The sequence below is a fragment of the Rattus rattus genome, chromosome 11 (assembly GCF_011064425.1).
Source record: "Rattus rattus isolate New Zealand chromosome 11, Rrattus_CSIRO_v1, whole genome shotgun sequence".
In the NCBI taxonomy this organism is placed as follows: domain Eukaryota; kingdom Metazoa; phylum Chordata; class Mammalia; order Rodentia; family Muridae; genus Rattus; species Rattus rattus.
Window position 1 is genome coordinate 65310813 of NC_046164.1, and position 20911 is coordinate 65331723.

Consider the following 20911-nt stretch of genomic DNA (forward strand, 5'->3'; position numbering starts at 1 on the left):
AAAATCTAATCTAAATGTGATGAATGGATTTGTATATGGGGATTTTGAGAGGTAACTATGTCATGAAGTGGTAGCTCTTCTATTGAGACTAGTTCCTTCATAAGAAGAAGCCAAAGAGCCAGCTAGCTGCTTTGATTTTTATAAACACATGTGCACACATACACACACACACACACACACACACACACACACACACACACAGAGAGAGAGAGAGAGAGACAGAGACAGAGACAGAGAGACAGAGAGAGACAGAGAGACAGAGAGAGACAGAGACAGAGACAGAGAGAGACAGAGACAGAGAGAGAGGAGAGAGAGAGAGAGAGAGAGAGAGAGAGAGAGAGAGAGAGAGAGAGAGAGACTGACTGAGACTGAGACTGAAAGGGTAAGCCACCATCTGGATCCTGAGAGAGGAACTTCTTAAGATTCTAGCCAAGCTGACACTTGGAGTTGGACTTATAACCTCAATAAACATGAGAAATACGTTATTAAAGCAGTTATTTATAATATGGCAGCAACTTAACTTGTTAATATACTTCTAGCTACAGCACATTCACAATGTGATTAGCTCAAAACTAGTAACAGACCACAGATGCCATGGCCCTAAGAGTTTAGTGTCTTGGGTTTTAGTCAATGTTTTTCTGGAGATTGCTGCCACAACGCTAGTGTGACTTGTTGATTTACTCTGAACTTGAGGTGCCATGACACATTGGACATGAAGAAGGAAATTTTACTTCTACACTATAGGTATATTGTAAATAAAGAAATGATGTTAAATATATTCGTTATGCTCCAATTGCTACCAGGCATTTGAAACAAAGAAACAGACTGAAAAATGCCAGAGATTGAATCAGAAATTAACTTTGATCTTCTACCTACAAATGTGAGTCTGTAGATAACATAAACATCTTAAAGAATTTCATATTTTCTTCAGTAAGACTAAATACCTGGGTCCTAAGTTCAATAATCAGGCAAGAAGTTAGTGATAGGCGGGTTTGACGGTTACACTCTGTTTCCGGTTCCCTGTGAAATTCCCTTCTTCTTAGGGATCGTTGACTACCAGCCCATGAAGGCTGAGGGAGCAGATGCAACAAAGAGGGTTCAAAGGGCCATGAGTATGATGGAAGGACATCCAGTAGACAGCTTTCGTGACTGTTCAAAGGGTAGGGTATTACCGATGAGAAAGGTTGATTGGTCATAAAAAATTACCTAATTATCACAAGGGCAGGAAGGGCTGATAGATCATAGCACAGTACCTACGCCATGGGTCATAGAAAAGTACTTGCCACAGTATGTGGCAGGAAGGAGAGTGTGCGACTTATGTACAGAATCGTTCAGTGCTTGCAGGAAGCTCTATCCAGGGGCATCCTCCAGATACAATCAGGTACCTCTGCTTGGCAGACACTCTCTAGATAAGGATAATGGAGAATGGGAAGCCCTCCTAAGAAAGGGAGTCCTCCATTTGCACGGAAATCAGAGAGCTATCCAGACATGGTGGACTGCTACCTTAATAGCAGGGTTTCCCTACAGTTCCTATCAGGTAAATTTGAATAAGGTTATCTAGGCATGATATTGATATAATGGCATTAATAAATATCAATTGTGTCTATGCAGTGGATATGAAGTCCATAAAGTACTTCAACCAAAACCTTGTAGAGGGAAATCCTTCAATCTATGCTAGTGATTATATTTATTCCAGTTATGTTTTGTAAAATGAAAAGAATTAGGATACTTATAGCTGCAGCAAATATAATTTATTTTAAAATGCTTTGTCAACATCAGAACACAGCTAATTTTTTTGCTTGTATGTAAAAATGAGTATCAGTGAAGAATATTTTTTTCTTGATAGAGTATCATTGTACCTTAGGTCTAATCCCTAACAAATTACACACACACACACACACACACACACACACACACATATGCTCTTGCATGTGTGCGAACATGTAAACACACACACACACACACACACACACACACACACACACTCCATGAACTTTTAGATACCTGAGAGTTCTAATACTGTCAGAATAAAATCTGTTTTCTTCCTCAATATTAAACCTTGGGGTGTAAGACCTGAGAAATTCCAGAAAATTACCAATTTACTCTGATCCATAAAGATCTTGAACTCCAGGATTTCAGGCAGCTCTAAATAATTATTTATAGTCACTGTATTTTTCATTAATAAACTTTCAAATACATTTATATTATATATTTATTGATATATATATATATATTTATGTATATATGAAGACAATTTTCATGAGGAACCTCATACTCATCTTTCTTCCAAGTGTATGCCTTCCTTTTAGCATTTAACCTACTGAGTCCAATTAGTACTCATGGGCAAATGGGCATGGGTGAATTGACTACAGCATAGTCAACTTTTTAAAAATAATTTTATTTTTCTTGGACATGTTATGCATTTACATTTTGAATGTTATCCCCTTTCCCTCTCTTCCATACCCCTCCCCCTTCCCTTTGCCTAATGAGGATGCTCACATTCCGACCAACCAACTCCAAGCTCAATGCCCTGGCATTGACCTACATTGGGGAAAGAAGCCTTCATAGAACCAAGGGCATTTCCTCCCATCAATGCTGGACAGTGCCATCCTCTGACATATATGTGACTGGCAAATTTCTCCTCAAAGAAAGTAACTTTCCTAGAGCCATCGACTTCCAATACTTCCTTAGCTAGGACTAGGGACTCAGGAGGCCCTCCTTCTTCATTCTAGATTTTTCTTTTAGCCAACTTGATTTTATGCAGGTCTTGTGTAGGTCATGATAGATGCTGTGAGTTCATGTGTTTGAGAGTCATCTCCTGTCCAGGAGATATCATTCCACTACATTGTTCCCCATCCTCAGTACATTTATTTCAAACCCCTCTTTGGTGATGTTCTCTGAGCCTTGGGAGGAAGGGTAAACATAGATGCCTCATCCAAGACTGAACCTACACATCATTTTATTCACATAAATTTGAACAGTTGTGAGACTGTGAATCATCCACCACCCACAGCAAGAAGATTATCTGACCAATGTTGGCAAGAACATGGATCTATGGATGTAAGTACTAATACTCAGGAGTTATTTTGACAAGGCCACTTAGCAAAAACAGCACCAGGATTTCTTCTTAGCATAAGCATGAACCAGAAGGACTTTCTGTCTTACCACTGAGGTATCTGTACTTTCATGTTTGTTACTGTACTATTCCTAAGAAATGGAATCAACCTAGATGTCCATCTATTGACAAGTGAATCATGGAATATGATGCATGACATGCATATTTAAATATTACTCTGCTGTAATAAAAATAAAAATATGAAATTGGAAGTAAGTGGATGTATCTATGAAGCCATCTAGGTCCTAAGAGATGAACTCAACATGTTTTTCTTCAAATTTCTATAGTGTCTTTAATTCTGTTGTTGTTTTGCATCTTTAATCTGGAGTGCGCGTAGAACCTAGGTATCTATAAATGGACTAGAGTAAAAGGCAGAGCTGAATGATCATAGATGCAATGATAGTAAAGAGAAGAATTTTGGAGGCAGAAAATTTCAAACACAAAAGCAGTGATGGGAATGAGAAGTGGGAGAATAGGAGAAGGTGAAACAAAGATGAAAAGTGCATGAAAAACTACAGTGTGATCTATAATATTGAATCTCAAGGAAAAATGTAATGAGGGCATTGCAAAACATAGGAGCTCTAGGTAGTTTAGATTGATATTATGAAACAACATGCAAAGATGAAACTTTAGTCTGAGAATTTATTTAATCAGATTGGTGTGAGGACATTCAGTAGTTAATCGTCTTGATCACTGATTAATTTAGAAGGGCTTAGCACACAGTGACTGGTGCCATTTCTAAGCATGCAGTCCTGGGATATGTAAAATAGCTAGCTGAACATAACCCAGTGACTGAGTCAAAAAAGAATCATATGATTAGAGGTATTAGTACAATATGTAAAAGGCAGTTTTCCAGTATAACCATTTAAAAAAGATCTCAGAATATGGAAAAGTCTTCCATGCTTAGCGGGATTAATATTGTAAAAATGGCCATCTTGCCAAAAGCAATCTACAGATTCAATGTAATCCCCATCAAAATTACAACTCAGTTCTTCAAAGAGTTAGAAAGAGCAATTTGCAAGTTCATTTGGAATAACAAAAATTCCAGGATAATGAAAACTATTCTCAACAGTAAAAGCACTTCTGGGGGAATCACCATCCCTATCTCAAGCTATTTTACAGAACAATAGTGATAAAAACTGCAAGGTATTGGTACAGAGATAGGTAGGTAGATTAATGGAATAGAACTGAAAGCCCAGAAATGAACCCACACAGCTATGGCAACTTGATCTTTGACAAAGGAGCTAAAACCATCCAGTGGAAAAAAGATAAATTTTCAACAAATGGTGCTGGTTCTACTAGAGGTCAGCATATGGAAGAGTGCAAACAGATCCATTATTATCTCCTTGTACAATGCTCAAGTTCAACTGGATCAAGGATGTCCACATTAAATGAGATACAATGAAACTAATAGAAGAGAAAGTGGGTAAGAGCCTCAAACACATGGGCACAAGGGAAAATTTCCTGAATAGATCACCAATGGCTTATGCTCTAAAGTCATGAATTAACAAATGGGACCTTATAAAATTGCAAAGCTTCTGTAAGGCAAGGAACACTGTCATTCAGACAAAACTGCAACCAACAAATTGGGAAAATATCTTTACCAATCCTACATCTGATAGAGGGATAATATCCACTATATACAAAGAACTCCAGAAGTTATACTCCAGGGAATCAAACAACCCTATTAAAAATGGGGTACAGAGCTAAAAAAAAGATTCTTAGCTGAGGAATATCAAATGGCCAGGAAACACCTAAAGAAATGTTCAATATCCTTAGTCATCAGGGAAATACAAATCAAAACAACCCTGAGATACCACCTTACAATGGATATGATCAAAAACTCAGGTGACAGCAGATGCTGGTGAAGATGTGGAGAAAGAGGAACACTCCTTCATTGTTGGTGGGATTGCAAGCTGGTACAACCACTCTGGAAATTATTTGGTGGCGCCTCAGAAAATTGGACATAGTACTACCTGAGGCCCCAGTTATAATATTCCTGGGTATATACCCAAATATGCTCCAACCTATAACAAGGACACATGCTCCACTATGTTCATAGCAGCCTTATTTATAGTAGCCAGAAGCTGGAAAGAACCCAGATGTCCTTCAACAGAGGAATGGATACAGAAAATTTGGTACATTTACATAATGGAGAACTACTCAGTTATTAAAAACAATGACTACATGAAATTCTTAGGCAAATGGATGGAGCTAGAAGATATCATCCTGAGTGAGATAACCAAGTCGCAAAAGAACACACATGGTTTCCACTCGCTGATAAGTGGATATAAGCTTAAAAGCTCAGAATATCCAAGATACAATTCATAGACCACATGAAGCTTAAGAAGAAAGACCAAAGTGTGGAAGATTCAGTCCTTCTTAGAAGGAGGAAGAAAATACTCTCAGGAGGAAATACAGAGACAAAGTATGTAGCAGAGACTGAAGGAAAGCCATCCAGAGATTACCCTACCTGGGGATCCATCCCATATACAGACACCAAACCCAGTCTGATGCCAAGATGTGCTTGTTGACAGGAGCCTTATTTAGCTGTTATCCGAGAGGCTCTGCCAAAGCCTGACAAATACAGAGGCTGATGCTCGCAATCCACCATTGAACTGAACACAGGATCCTCACTGAAGGAGTTAGAGAAAGGGCTGAAGGAGCTGAAGGGGTTTGCAACCCATAGGAAGAACAACAATATCAACCAATTAGACTCACCTGAGTGCCCAGGGATTAAACCACCACCCAAAGAGCAACCCATGATCCAAGTTGTATACGTAGCAGAGGATGGTTTTGTACGACATTAATAGGAGGTGAGACCCTTGGTCCTAGGAAGGCTCGATGCCCCAGTGTAGGGGAAGTAATGGATGTTCAACTCTAGGGTCTGTGGTTTCCCTAGTCATAGGCTCTTGATAAGATTTAAAGGAAAAATGTGTGCCTTCCTGTAGTGCAGATCTCAATCTAGCCATAAAATATTATTTTATTCTGTAATGGCCATACTTACCTCTGTTGTATCAAAGAATACAACTTGTCTGGAAGAATGGTAACATGCAGGGTCCAACACTAGGCAACACCATTGTTTTCTTTTCTTTCTGAACAAAATGAAAAGTACTCTCTAATACTATAAAATCTACTTATGATGAAGGGACTTTTTAGTCATTCTTAGTAGTTATGAACTTTCCTGTTCTTTAATAAGACCTCAGTTTGGATCCTAGTACTCATTTTAAAACTTTGTATAAATCCATCCCCATATGGTCTGGAGCCCTTTTCTGAATTCTTTGGGTACTGATTCATATGTGTAGCATTTAGACAAACCCAAATACACATGTATAGAAATAAAATCATTTTTAAAAAGAAAGTTCTAGATCCAAATGAAAATGAAATCATTACTTATTATAACCTTTGGGGTAAGGTTATTGCAGTTCTAGGAGGAATATTATGAACTATGAATATTTATATTGAAAAAACTGGAAACTCTCAAATAAATATCTATTGATAGACTGTAATATATTAGAAATCCTAAAATAAGACAAACCCCAAAGCAGTAGGTAACATAAATAATAAATATTAGAGCAGTTGTTATTGAAATAGAGACTAAGAAAAACAATGCATAAAATCATATAAAGATTTTAATGAAATATATAGAATCAAATAAAGAAAAAAGATAAACAAGTGTGAAAGAAACTAACAATATATTTGAAAAATACAAATACCCATAGATAGACTAACAAATAAATACTGTGTTAGATGTTTAGATAATGTTATTACAATACCAATAATAAATGTTGCACCATATAGAGCATATATGAACCACAGTGGTTTCATTAAAGTTAAAATTGTAAAGTATTAATCATAAATATTCTCTGTTTTAAAGATGAAAACAAGTCATCAAAATGTATACTTACATGCAATCTCGTATGTAGAAAAATACCAGGATAACAATAGAAATTTGCAGAATGGAGAATTACTTGGGGTACATAGGATATGAACAGACACTAAGGGACCCTATGTGGTTATTGTCAATTACTTCACTGACTTCACAAAATTTGATTTATAAAAATATTTCAGATAAAATAAGACTGTTCCTCGAGTCAGAGATAACTTCATAGCCCAGGATTGTAAACAATACAACTATACCTGTCCTTTAAAGTGGGAGAGAAATCAGAAGGCCCATGTCTCTCGGGTAGCTGTATATGTTAGAGTTAAAATGAAATGTTGATAGAAAGGACATTTCTTGACCGCTTGAGTCTTCTTTAATTAGGTCAAGTGCAAGAAGATGAGCCAGGCTCTTTTGCCTCCATGTGTCAGGCAGAGACCATTCAGACAAGGAGAAATACAAAGACACAAAGAGAGATGCAGCATAGAGCTCGAATAGGCTCTTAGAGATGTAGATGATTGGATTAGGGCCTGATAACTATCTGACATCAAATGTCTAGAGTCAGCTTAATAGTTAAATGCAAGGGCCACAGAAGGGCTCAGGTTACAGGCAGGCATGTGGCATGAGTGGAGGGGGTAGAAGGCATGGAAGTGAACAGTTCATAAAGGAAGTCCCACAATACATTGGTATCAATGGAGTCTGAGAGACTGCCTTGAATCCTGATGTCACTGATTTTTATGCTGTGAGCAAAATCATTTTCTCTGTCTAAGCTTAGTTTCCTATTGGCATGCCATTCTCACTACAGAGGCTTACTGGGGCTCAACTGATAAAATATACCCAAACATACATTAGAAATTTAAATATAAATGCCTAACAAAGCAGAGAAATATGTATCATTTTGATAAGTGATTTCATTGAAGGTTGAGCAAGTATAAGGCAAATCGGGATATCACTGGAATTTTTAGATAGCGATTTATGTAAGTGGACAATCATGCTTATAAGACAGAATTATTAATTTGCCATTTATGCATGCCTTCCACCTAGTTCATTAGCTGCTTCCATGCTATCTGTTAGCACTGAAATAATTAATATAATAATTACAAATAAGTTTAGTGCTGACTCTTGAAAGACAGAAGCCCAATGACTTCGGTTTCAAAGCTGGGACCCTTTCAACCACCCAGTGTGTCGATACTACTACGGGCTTTGTAAGACAAATATAATACAATCTTATTTTAAAACTCACAGACTCATAAAAGGCACAAATAATAAATATTCAAAGTATGTAGCCACACTGGTGGCAGATTCACTTTTCTTCTCCTTCCTCCTCCTCCTCTTCCTCCTCCTCTTCTTCTTCATCTTCCCTTTCGGTTATCATCCACAAAGAATATATACAGAAGTGCTGAGTTCTAAACATGCACCAACACATGATTTTTAAGCTTTGCAATATCGCACACCTTGCCTCATGCCTGGAAGTCTCCTGCCATTATCACATGTCTTCTACAGGTTATTGTTTTGGGCAAGTTCTCCGTCACTTGTGCATCTGCTTTTCACAACCTCTAACAGCAATTTAAAATCTCCTTCTCATTTGCCACTACTAATTTTGCCACCACTAATACCTCATGAAATAATCAATTTCTGTGGGAATTTTCATATTGCAAATGAAACATCTTAATCTTTTTACCTAAGATACCTATCAGCATGCATGTATGCATACACACACTATATATATACATATACATATATATATACATATATATATATATATATATAAAGATAGAGGAAGAATCTTCTATATTCTGTATTTGTTATGCACAGGGGATGTCCATGTCAGGGAACTGGGTAAAACATTTCCCGTGGATTTCTATTCAACAAGGAAATAAAGGAATATTTTGAGCTTCTCAAATGTAGCCAGCACTCATGATCATTTGTACAGCCTTGCCTATGTAGAATTTAATTGTATTAAATAGAAATTGTCACATGTGTAATATGTGGAGGTAGGTGATGGATTTAGACTCCTGAAAAAAATATGACTCGAGAGGAACAACAGACTCGGGAGAAGTATAATTTATGACAGCCATGTGGCTGTGCCTTAACCTAGACAGAGCCAAACCACTTTTGAGACTAGGATATCATGCTTAGCAAGGCCAGGCTAACCAGAATAGCTCAACTGTAGTGAATTTCAAGCTGTTCCATCATCTTTCTTTGACTATCGTTTCAGAACACTTTTTTCTGACACTTGTTTATGTATGTAAGACTCTGGATGTCACCAAGTCTTTATATTGCTAATAAATTAGCAACATCTTTCTTGTTTCTCTTTTAAAGAAAAAAATTAAGTCTATTGGTTTCTCTGAGGGGCTCACTTTTTTCCCACAAGCTCAAGCACTGGAGATCTCACCTCTGGAATAATTATGTTTGGAGATTAAAGCCTTCAAGGAATGAGAAAAGTAAATAAATTCATAATTAGGTGGGCAATCCAACATCCCGGGAGAGCTAGCAGGAGGAGTAAGAGATTCCTCCCAGTGCTCCTGCCTCAGTGGGCACACAAAAACATTCAGAAAAGGTGACTCGCTAGACACATTTGGACTTGCAGCTTCCAAACTAGTGACACAATGAGTGACTATAACTTAGGCCATTCAGCCCTCAGCATTTGGTTGTGATACACTAGCATGTCAACACAGTTAACAGTGTGAAGCATCAAGTTGAAACATACATGACAGTGAATTTTAACACATGCATATCATCATGTATGGAGCTGTCAGTCAGATAAGTGAACATTTATTTACAGCAGCCAAGTAAAATTCCTCTGTTACCTTCCCAGAGTACAGTCGCTTCCTCCTGCCTCGAGGCAAATACTCTTTTGATGTGTGTCACAATGGGTTAAACTCTGTCCAGAGAGATTACATGTTAGTGACTCTTAAAACACATTCTCTTTGTCTTCTGAATATATCCCCTCCTACAGTGTGCCTGAAACTTATCTAGGTTACTTCATGCATCAATAATTTATACACGCATGGAGAGATTATTTTTCATAAAGATATCCAGCTGTCTCTGCTAAATTAATTAAAAATAATTCTTTTTTTGAACATGTTGTCCTTTTTGTTGATAATTACATAACTAGGTTGTTGTGAGTGTGTTTGTGCAAACTGTATCATACCACACTATTATAGGAAACTTTCCCACTGTCTGGATTACTGTTTTATATGAAATTATATTTTTTTTTTGTTCTTTTTTTTTTCGGAGCTGGGAACCGAACCCAGGGCCTTGCGCTTCCTGGGCAAGCGCTCTACCACTGAGCTAAATCCCCAACCCCGAAATTATATTTTTTTACTCAATAAATAATAAAATTAGTTTAAAATTAAAATATAATTACTCATTCCCCCTTCTTTTCTTCTCCCTCCACCCCCTCCCATATACTCTCCCTTGCTCCCTCTCAAAATCATGGCCTCGTTTTCTTTGTTATTTTTACACATACATACATACATACATACACATATGTGTGCAAATACATACAGACACATTTTCTAAACATATAGAGAAAACCTTAAATGTCTGTATATATATTATACATATGGGATTTAATAACCAATTAGTGACTTTTGCCTTTTTTTTATTTGTGTCTGTAATAAAAAGCATATGCAGGTACATGTGTGTACATGGGAAAGTGTGCATGTGTCATTAGATGTATGTATGCATACCATCACTTACTTATTCATGTTAGCTGGTTGTAGATAGGTAACAGTGTCCACCTGTGTAAAACAGAAACTCCTCAGATGAGAATCAAAATCTACACTTATTGATGGGTGGCTATAAGGGCTGGTATTTAAAATGCATGGAGAATATTACAGTTTTAGAAAAGCAGCAGTAGAAGGCTGTTCACTAAGGGCCATGGAAGATGAACAGGTGTATACAGGCACCAATTCCCTTCTGTTGAGTGGGGTTAGGTCCAATTTGACTGATATATTTTATCCTCAAGATATAAGTGCCACTGTTACAGCCTTCAGGACATCTTGTCATGCTAACTGTTTTGTGGTTAATGGGCATTGTAGCTTAGTAGGATGCTTGACCACTCCACCATTTTGTATAGCACCTTCAGATTCCATGGGAACTTTCATGGAGGAAGCTTTCAGGCCATTACCATTTGATTCTTCCAACTTGTGTGTCTGAAGTGTGTGGTGTCTTCAGCTGTTGGGTCTTAACTTCAAGCTCTGGGAGGAAGCCAAAGGTAATAACACCCTATATGATTTTGACCTCCTTGACCTAAACTTTAAAAGATGTTCATTGCCTGGCATTTGGATTTTTATTAAATAGTCTATGGCTCCTGGGGAATCTCATATGATGTACACACACACACACACACACACACACACACACACACACACACACACACAAATGGATCATGTGATATTGAGATGTAAACTTAAGGATGAGAGCTCAGTGGATAGTAGCCAGATCACTGGAGTGCTCCCTCAGAAAAATTTCTGGCACTGAACAAATCTCAGTTAGTGCCTGAAGGAGTGAATTCTTATACAATTAAGGATCCTGGCCTGTAGTTTCCTGTTCCGTTGTTCTTTGCCATGTGACTTCTTTATCTTTCTCATATCTGTTCTGTGGTGCCGTCTGCCATCCCGGAGTGTAACCAGAACATTTTCACTAGAAGCTGAAACAAGACCTTCAGCATCTCAAACCCAAAGGAATAAAACTTTTTCCTTAATATATCACATATTTATAGATCCTTTTACTATAGCTTCAAAAGTGAGATAGAATACCAATCTTCGTTAAATTTAATAATTTATTCCAAATAAAGAAAGTTTATTCTTAGAGCAGAACATTTTGTCTTCTGTTAGTTTATTCAATTAGTAACTTGTAGGAAAAATTAATATAATGTAAACAAATGTTTAGAATGACTGGTATAGAGATCTAAGGTAATGAAGGTGACTCAAAGATGCTCAATAGTTGGTGAGTGCAATATACAGAATAAGGCACAATTTTTATTGAGTGATAATAAAAGTGTTTTCCTTATTCATTCCCATAACCGAACCAATGATTAGATATCCAAATGTCAAGGATGACACCCACCATAGGAAAGAAATATGACTATGATCGTCTGCAGCCTAGTCAGCTTGGCGAGGAGGGGACTATTCCTCTTTTAAGAAGGATCTAGAATGCCTATTCTGCATATGAGGAGGAAAACCTCATGGAAAAGATTCAACAAGCATTATTCATAACTATAGACTAGTCTAGGCTAGAAAGGACACTCATTGGACAAAATCCAGTCCCACCTGCTTTCAGCATGAATAATCTGAGCACTCTTTTTGCTGTGGTTAGATTTGTCCTACTTGCTGAGGGGAAATGAGGTAGAAAGCAAAAAGCGGTGAAGGGACCTTCCAGAAGCAGGCTCCCTTGCTTTAATTGACCATTCAAATTATATGCAATCTATATAGTCTACAGGAAAGAGGCTTGTAATTAAATCAAAACACACAAGCTACACAAACACATTTGCTATTTAACAACTTCACAATTCGAGATATACTTGCTTTAACACTTATTTTTGATAGTAAAAAGACAACAATGCTTATGAATTATCATAAATTAATTATATTTCTGTAAAGCATAGACAATACACTGTCATCTCTTAAACACTTCTAGAAGACATGGAGCATATTTTTAACATATGTATTTTTTTAATTTAATAAATCATTGCATTATGAAACCTCTCCTTCCTACCCCTCACATGTCTGACCACCCTTCCTTCCTCTTCAACAGAAACTGTGTTGTTACATATACATTTAAACAAATCGATATATTAATCTATTTTTCTTTTTTCTTTCTTATTGTGTATTTTTATTGACATTTCAAATGTTATCTCCTTTCCTAGTTTCCAATCCATAAACTGACTAGCCAATCCCCCCTCCCCTGCTTCAACCCAACCAACCCAACCAACCACTCCTTCCTGCCTCCCTGTACTGACATTCCCCTACACAGAGGCATGCCCAACAAGGCCATCCTCTGATAAATATGCAGCTGAAGCCATGGGTCTGAACATGTGTACTCTTTGGATGGTGGTTTAGTCCCTGGAAACTCTAGTTGGTTGGTATTGTTCTTATGGGGTTGCAAACCCCTTCAGCTCCTTCAGTCCTTTTTCTAACTCCTCTATTGGAGACCCCATTCTCAATGCAATGGTTAGCTGCAAGTATTCACCTCTGTATTTGTCATACTCAGTCATACTCAGGAGATAGCTTTATCAGGCTCCTGTCAGCATGTACTTCTTGACATCAGCAATATTGTCTAGGTTTGGTGGCTGAATAAAGACTAGATCCCCAGGTGGGACAGTCACTGGATGGCCTTTCCTTCAGGCTCTGCTCTTAAATTTGCCTCCATATTTCCTCTAGTGAATATTTTTGTTCCCCTTCTAAGAGGAACTGAAGCTGCTGCACTTTGGTCGTCCTCCTTTTTGAGCTTAAGGTGGTTTGTATATTGTATCTTGGGCCTTTGGGCCAACAACCACTTATCAGTGAGTGCATACCATGTATGGATTTTTGGGTTTGGGTTACCTCACTCAGGATAATATTTTCTAGTTCATTCCATTTGCCTATGAATTTCATGAAGTCATTGTTTTTAATAGCTGAGTAGTACTCCATTGTGGAAATGTATCACAATTTCTTTATCCATTCCTCTCTTGAAGGGCATTTTGGTTCTTTCCAGCTTCTGGCTATTATAAATAAGGCTGCTATGAACATAGAGAAGCATGTGTCCTTGTTATATGTTGGAGCATCTGTTGGATATATGCTCAGAAATGGTATAGCTGGGTCCTCAGGGAGTACTTTGTTCAATTTTCTGAGTAACCATCAGAATGATTTCCAGTGTGGTTGTAACCAGCTTGCAGCTGCCAACAAGAGAGGAGTGTTCCTCTTTCTCCACATCCTTGACAGCACCTGTAGTCACTTGAGTTTTTATCTTAGCCATTCTGACTGATGTGAGGTGGAATCTCCGGGTTGTTTTGATTTGCATTTCCCTGATGACTAAGGATGTTGAACATTTCCTTAGGTGCTTTTCAGCCACTTAATATTTCTCAGTTGAGAATTCTTTATTTAGCTCTGCTAGAATGCTTTATTTAGCCCTATTTTTAATAGGCCTAATTGATTCTCTGGAGTCTAACTTCTTGAGTTTTTTTTTTTTTTTTGATATATTGGATACTTGCCCTCTATTGTATGTAGGATTGGTAAAGGTCTTTTCTCTATCTGTTGCTTGCCATTTTGTCCTAAGGACAGTGTCCTTTGCCTTACAGAATTCCCATTTATTGATTCTTGATCTTACAGCATAAGCCAATGGTGTTCTGCACTTTCTCTTCTATTAGTTTCAGTGTATCTGGTTTTATGTGGAGGTCTTTGATTCACTTGGACTTCAGCTTTTTAAAAGGGGATAAGAATATATCAATTTGCTTTCTTCCACAGTTGGACCAGCACCATGTGATGAAAATGCTGTCTTTTTTTCTGCTAGATGATTTTAGCTTCTTTTTCAAAGATCCAGAGATAGAAATTAGGAAATGACAACCTTCACAATAATAAAAAAATAATATAAAATACCTTGGTGTGACTGTAAACAAACAAGTGAAAGGTTTGTATGACAAAAACTTTAACTCTGATGAAAGAAATTAAAGAAGATCTCAAAGAATATGGTAAATTTTGAAGAAGGTACCATGAGGTGTTGAGAAGAAAGGTATATTCTTTGGTTTTAGGATGAAATGTTCTATAAATATCTGTCAAATCCATTTGGCTCATGAATTCTGTTAGTTCCTCTGGGTCTCTGTTTAGATTCTGTTTCCATGATCTGTCCATTGATGAGAGAGAGATATTGAGGTCTCCCACTATTATTGTGTGAGGTGCAATGTGTGCTTTGATCTTTGGTAATATTTCATTTATGAATGTAGGTGCCCTTTCATTTGACGTATAGATATTCAAAATTGAAAGTTCATCTTGGTGCATTTTTGATGAATATAAAGTGTTAGTTTTTATCTTTTTTGATAACTCTTCATTGTAAGACTATTTTATTTGATATTAACATGTCTACTCCAGCTTGTTTCTTGGGATCATTTGCTTGAAAAATTATTTTCTAACCTTTTACTCTGATTTTTTGTGTGTCTTTGTAACTGAGGTGTATTTCCTATATGCAGAAAAATGCTGGATCCTCTTTGCATATCAAGTCTGGTAGTCTATGTCTTTTCATTGGGGAATTGAGTCCATTGATGTTGAGAGATATGAGGGACCAAAGATTTTTGTTTCCTGTTATTTTAGAGGTGAATTACATTTGTGTGGCTATCTTCTTGTGTGTGTGTATGTGTGTGTGTGTGTGTGTGTGTGTGTGTGCGTGTGTGTGTGTGTTTTGCAAAAAGATTACTTTCTTGCTTTTTCTATGGTGTAGTCTCCCTCCTTGTGTTGGAGTTTTCTATCTATTATCCTTTGTAGGGCTGGATTTGTGGAAAGATATTGTGTAAATTTGATTTTGTCATGGAATATCTGGTTTCTCCCTTTATGTTAATTGGGACATTTACAGGATAGAGTAGCCTGTGCTGGCATTTGTGTCCCCCTAGTGTCTGTATGACATCTGCCCAGAATCTTCTAGCTTTCATAGTTTCTAGTGTGATATTGATAGTTTTGCCTTTATATGTTACTTGACCATTATCCCTTACTGCTTTTAATATTCTTTCTTTGTTTTATGTATGTAGTGGTTTGACTGTTATGTGACAGGAAGAATTTCTTTTCTGGTCCAATCTATTTGAAGTTCTGTATGCTTCTCGTATGTTTATGGGCATCTCTTTCTTAAGGATAGGGAAATTTTCTTCTATAATTTTTTTGAAGATATTTACTGGCCTTTTAAGTTGGGAATCTTAGTTCTCTTCTATACATATTATCCTTAGGTTTGATTTTTCTCATGTATTCTGGATTTCCTGAATGTTTTGTGTTAGGAACTTTTTGTGTTTTGCATTTTCTTTGAAGATTGTGTCAATGTTTTCTATGGTATCTTCTGCCCCCGAGATTATATCTTCTATCTCCTATATTCTGTTGGAAATGCTTGGGTCTATAACTCCTGATCTCTTTCCGAGATTTTGTATCTTCAGGGTTGTCTCTCCTTGCCATTTCTTTATTATTTCTATTTCCATTTTTAAAACCTGGATGGTTTTGTTTAATTCCTTCACCTGTTTGTTTGATTTTCTTTGTTTCCTCTCTAAGAACTTCTACCTGTTTACCTGTGTTGTCCTGTATTTCTTTAAGGGAGTTATTTATGTTTTTCTTAACATACTCTAACATCATCATGAGATGTTATTTTATGTCAAAATATTTTTCCTGTGTGTTGGGGTATTCAAGGCTTGCTGAAGTGATAGAACTGAGTTCTGATGATGCCAAGTTGCCTTGGTTTCTGTTGCTTAACTCCTTGCCCTTGCCTCTGGCCATCTGCTTATCTCCGGTGATAGCTGGTTTTGCTGTCTCTGACAGTGGCTTGACCCTCCTGTAAGCCTGTGTGTCACCATTACTGGGATACTACTGTACCCCAGTAGATGTGGGTACAGAAAGCTGTGGCACAGGGTCAACTCTCCAAGCAGGCAGAAACTGGAAGGATATTCTCCCAGACTTCTCCTTGATTCCTGTGTCCTGAGTGACATATTAATCTAACCTGGTGTATCATTTAATGTTACTACCATGCATATGTTTCTAGGGCTATTAACTTGATATTGGATAATACCAGAGAGACTCATCCCTGGAAAAGACTAAGGCTTCCTATCTCAACAATTATTAATTGTCTGTTCCTCTCTGTCTAAAGCAGGGGCCTCATAAGATTGGAAGGTATTTTGACCCTACTCCAGTATTACTACTTATAATTATATATTCTGATACTCAAGTAGAACATGGATGCTTCAGCCTATTTTATGTCTTCAAAAGAGCACAAGCTGCGTATTTAGTTGGCTCATGATTGGGATGGCTAGAGCATTCAAACAGCATGATGTCAACATTTGTATGGGTAAATACATATGTGTGTGTGTGTGTGTGTGTGTGTATATATATATCTTAAAAATTTTACTGTCTCTTAACCTCATCATACTTAAAATCTGTCTTCCATCACAAGAACTCTTGAGCAACACATTCAAACTATTATTGGCTCTACCCAAAAGTTTCATGATGCCAGGAATTATCAACTGAAGTCAAGGACAGTCAGGACTCAAGAATTCAAAGACCAGAGTAAGCCTTACATCTGGGGTCCTTATTTCCAGCACAAGTTTAACTTGTCATTGCTGGCTATGGTTTTAAGAGATATCATCCTAAATGTTTATTTTCTCTTACCATTTTTATACCCGTGAATTCTGGAGCAGCTTTCAGGGACACTTTTAATCCACATAAAATGCATAACTATATATTTCATAATTTTGCTTAAATTGTTAATAATATTGCAGCTGTTTGACCAAAACTGCTTGTTCCATTTGATGACATGTTATGAATGATTTCCCATTTCCCCTATTGCAGTAAATAGAGCTCTATGCTGTTATTTTTGGTGACTGCCTTTTGTACCATTATATGGTGTGGAATAATTTACTCCACTCCTCCTGGCTTATTTTTCAATGTTAAGGCTATTTAATGTTTGGGTTTTAACTGTAACCAAATATGCAGCTGTGGCTATGAGCAACTAAACTTTGCTAAAAAAACAAAACAAAACAAAACAAAACAAAACAAAACAAAAAAACTTTTACCATCCCTACGCCATTTCATTTCCTACAGCTCTTTAGAGTTAAGGGTAAATGGCAATGTTTTAGAATTACTTTCAAAACGTGCAAAATGTTTTTAAGGACTTCAGAGGATTCAGAGGGTGCAAAGAAAAATGTGACCCAAGATGGCTTCCCTACTCCCTGGGCAAAGTATGTGTTTTTAAATTCATGAGAATATCCACATCTCACATTCTCTCCAATCTCTACTTATCCTTACACACTGAAGCACAGAGGGATACTCATCAGAGCCATTGGTCAGATTAGCTTCAAAGATTCCTCAGTAAGATACATTGTATGGCACTAAGCAGGTAACAACGTCAATGTCCCAATGATAATCTTTTTCTCCCCTGCTAGCCTGCTTCTCCCTAGAAAAGTATACAAAATAAAATAAAATGAAACAGAAAACAATCAAGCAAAACACTACTCCTAGGCCATATAGTTGAGATACTACATAACAAATTAAATAAATGGGCTGTGTTAAAGCTAACAGACAAATGGTATTAATAATTATAATGCACTGCCATAAGCAAAATTATGCTGGTAAAACTGAGACACATGGACAATCCAAATGTATGAGTTTTCACGTAAAAATCTAAGAAGTGATTGCTGAAGCGTCTTATTCTCTTCTGCAGCTGAGAAATTGGCTGGGAACAAAAGTCAAACTTCTCCTCCCTGTCTGTTTTTTCTGTCTGGATTTTTATATGCTTAAATGGTTTTGCAAGTTTGTTCTATGGTTTTCGACACTTATCCTAACTGGGGAGAATCAATTGCTTCTGTTTTTGTATTTGTGGTTGCTCTTGAATTACTTTCTGAGTGCTTATAGTTCTGAGTAGTATTTATTTATTCTTCAACTTCAAACTCAAAAATATATGTTTATACTTTAAAGTTCAATGTCTAAGCCATTGGTTTGCAACCTTCCTAACTCTGTGACCCTGTAATACAATTCCTCAAGTTGCAGGGATCTCCAGCCATAAAATTATTTCCATTGCTGCTTCATAACTGTAATTTTGCTACTTCATGAATTATAATGTAAATATCAGATTTGTAGGATATCTGATATTGATCCCTGTGAAAAGTTGTTCAACTCTCAGAGATATTGTGGGACCCAGAGTTTGAGAACTCCTGACCAAAATATTTTCATACTACGTAGGAAAGGCAAAAGGGTAGTTCATAGGTTTCACCACTAGAGGGAGGGCTGGCCAAAATTTTGAGCCTACACCCCGTGTGGCTTTCTGAAAAAGGAAGGTTGTTTCCTTAAGTCTGAAAGAGGTTGGGAAATTTATGTACGCTCCACAAAAACCTTCCTTTGATCTATTTTTGCATCTTGATTGAATTTTAACATCTATCAGAAACTTTAGGTGTTTCACCTGTGCCCATCCATCCAGAACTCCATTCTTTCTTTCTTTTTTTTTTTCTATAACCCTCATGGTTTACCTCTGGTCACTAATTGTCTGCGATATAGCGCAATCACCTAGTGGTGTTTCTTGGTTTCCACTGCTGTGTTATGAGGTAATGAAGGTTAATGGAAATATAATAGATTCACTTTTTCTAGCACAAAGTTGATACTTGATTAGCGCTCAGTGAACAATGAACGAAAGAACAAGTGAATGGGGAAAAGTGATGTGACTGACATAACATAACTCAAAAGAAACTTGTTTCAGGATAAGATGTTGGTAGATGGCATGTTGACTTTTCTGTCCGGGGGTCTTGAGAAATTCGAAGATAGAAAAAGAATCTGGGGAAAGAATGAAGTAGATGGTTACTGTTTCAGTTTGTTTTCAATTTTTCATAATATGAAAGTGTTGGCTACCTAATACTCTTTGACGTGCCCTGGCTAAACTGAAGCTCCAGTACAACGTCATGAGAGAAATGAAAGGGTGTTGGATTTGTTTGTTTATGGTGTGGCTTTCACATGATACCTTTTCTACCTGGAATACATGGGAGCTGATGGCTGTTGTGTTGGGAAATCATCAGGTTCTTTCATGGGGTAAAGTTGTTCCTCCTAGCACATTACCTTGTGGTTCTTGTTTAATTCCTGTTTACATTGTATCTGTTTGGAGATCTCTTTGTTCCTAGCAACCTGTGCTGTGTTCTCTCTGGTGTGCTAGGAAATCTTAGACCACATAGTCTCTTCTTCAGATGAAATATGCAAATTCTGTTCACAACCGCAACAGGAATGAAGTTCAGAGCATTTTCCTTACACCTGAGGCGAGGAGATTCCTGTCAACTGGAGGCTTGTCCCCCAAATGGGTCAGATAAAATCTGAGTAAGTGGAGGCACAGCATTACCTCATCAATTTTGGTTTACAGTGAAAAAGCTGTAACAGATGTGCTCTCCCCTTTTTTCATCTTTCTTTCTTATTCAATTTAAAGACACTTTTTGGATATTTGGGTATAAGATTCTTGATCCTACTGTACAGGAGAGTTAGCCCTTCATGTCCCATCTCATGAACTGCTCTCCATGCCCTGCAATCTGATTACTGCTCAGTTAAAATGTAATGAATGAGACTGAAGAGACGACATCCAGGTGATGCCTTGCTATAGACCTGTGTGGGTTTGACGTTCACTCATTAATTCCTTCCTTATAATATACATGAACACCTACACATTCAATTATTATTATGTCAAACAACCCACTTTCCTATGTCTTCAATGTGATGAGACCATAAGCCTCTTTATGAAATGCTTTTTTAGCATCCTGGTAGGCAGCTACTTCTTATTCTAATATTCCTGTCGGATATCATAGGAGTTTAATTTACCCTGACTCATTCTCCAGTATAGAATGTTATTGATCCCTCACTTCTATGTAAGTGCTAATTTGTTCAAGTATTCAATATAAATCATTTAAATGAATTTTCTATGAAATACTGTGATATACATGTACTTAATTCTTATTTGAAACACTAAATTTCAATGCTTTATCTATTTTTGTTTTTCAAATCCAACACCAGTTTTTTGTTTTGCTTTTTGTCTTCAGATTTTTAATTTTGTTTTTACTATAAATGTCAGCACCACAAACATAGTTAAGTTTTCCCTAATGTCAACTTCAAGAACCTCTAAAATCAATATCAGAATATAATTAGTCTGTCATAGGCTGGACATCTGTGCTCAAGAACATTTATAATAAATTTCTACTTTAATCCATTTCAGGTGATTTCCCTCCC